The sequence below is a fragment of the Microtus ochrogaster genome, chromosome 2, assembly GCF_000317375.1.
Source record: "Microtus ochrogaster isolate Prairie Vole_2 chromosome 2, MicOch1.0, whole genome shotgun sequence".
NCBI lineage: Eukaryota > Metazoa > Chordata > Mammalia > Rodentia > Cricetidae > Microtus > Microtus ochrogaster.
Window position 1 is genome coordinate 80093637 of NC_022010.1, and position 1839 is coordinate 80095475.

A 1839-nucleotide genomic window follows, 5' to 3' on the forward strand; every position below is an offset into this window, starting at 1 on the left:
GCGTGGTCAGCATGACCTAACAGACGAAGGGGGCAGCTCTTCCCAATCTTCTCCAGCTGAAGGATGATGGCCAGACCTTGGAAGGCGCCACAGCTCCTGTTGGCCATTCTGGTGGCCCTGGTGGCCTTCAGCTACCAACAAAAGAGGAAGACATATATAAGCGTCCTCAAAATGAGTACGCTGGGGATTCTTCCGCGCAGAGCACACTGAAGTATGTCACAGAGGAATACAACAAGAAAAGTGATGACTTGTACAACTTCAGGATCATCCGCATCTTGGATATCGAGTCTCAGGTAACAGACCACATGGAGTTACACATCACAGTGGAAATGCAAAGGACCACCTGCTTCAAGACAGAAAAGAGTACCTGTGATGTCCAAGAAGGGGAACTTTACAAGCAAATCCGGTGCTACTTCTCGGTGTATACCATGCCCTGGCTTGAAAGATACAAAATTCTCAGAAAAAAAACTGCACCAGTGCCTGAGTGTCTTGGAGCACAAGTTGTGTCCACCAAGCTTTGGGGTCACCCTGCAAACAACAGTAACCCTCCGCTCACACAATAAAGATGGTAGCCTGTTCTCATCAATCAAAAAAAAAAAAAAAAAAAAAAAAGAATACTTAGAAAATGCATTACACCACCGCTGAAAGAATGCTGTCTCATTTTCTTTGAAACATTACCTAGTGTTAACACACAGTAGGTTTTTCATAATTGTTTCTAGAATATAAAGTCACTTTACTTTTGTCTCCGTTTTTGAATTTTTTATGTCTTTTCCCTTTTGAAAGGATCTGGTTTTCTCTCTGCTTTCCTACTCATTACCCAGTTTTCTATCACCCTGTGTCTCTCCTAGAACTGCTGATCAGCCTATTGATTAGGGCCCCTATGGCTTGCTGACAGCCTGGAATGGGCACTCTCTCCCAGCACAATTTCCCTTTAAGTGCTTAATGTGCTTTAAACCCCTCATTCAATTAGATAGCACAAGCTATTATCTGCAAGTGCCCCACCACAGAAAATTACAAGCTCATATCTGAGAAATACCGAGAAAAGAAGCCAGAGAGCAAGTTAATAGGACATTGTCTGTATGTTTGGTAAATCCTGTGGTGTTTAGGGCTCAAGGTTAATATTAGAGTGCAGACCTATGGAATTTAAACAGCAGGTAAATTTCAAAAGCACAGAGTATGAGAGAACAGAATAGAGACAGATGTATTCTCTCACATGGAATGGCTACTGAGCAAAATTCAGCATCTATAAGACATTCTGAGGACAATTCAGGTCATTGAAAATAATGGCAAGTCAAAACATCTTCAGGCTAATGTATTGTTACTAAACAGGGTGACCACTGACAGAATTTCTCAACGTGATGTTGTTTTGATATGTGTGATAAATTTATCAGTATTAAACAGAAATTTGGCTTTTCCTTCATGGACAGAAAGATAAAATTTATCACAAAAAATATAACACTTAACACATGAAGAATGTTATCTGTCATTGTTATAGGGAGATGTTGGAATTTCCATGAAGATATAAAAAACACAGTTCTCTGCTACCAACAAAACCAACGGTTGAGACAATACAATGAAGTCCTTGCTGAACCCAGGGTCTTGAATTCTTGTGTAGAATGCAAATGCATAGTTGAATCTGGCTACTTAAATTGTTCTTACAGCAGATATAAAAATATAAGAAATTACAGAATCAATTTTGCCACCTGTTCTTGGAAAAGATTTAAATTTATAACTGTAACAATGGATAATAATCATCTCAAAGTAAATAAAGAGCAGTTAGAATACTTTAACCTTTACCTGATCTTAAGGTAGAAGTGAATTTTATCAGGTAGGTTAATT

At 39.0% G+C, this 1839-nt stretch overlaps 1 pseudogene; it reads left to right on the top strand.

Annotated features, from left to right (window-relative positions):
• The first annotated feature begins 15 nt into the window (after window positions 1–15).
• On the top strand, window positions 16–594 carry LOC101993578 (annotated as a pseudogene).
• The last annotated feature ends 1245 nt before the right edge of the window (window positions 595–1839 follow it).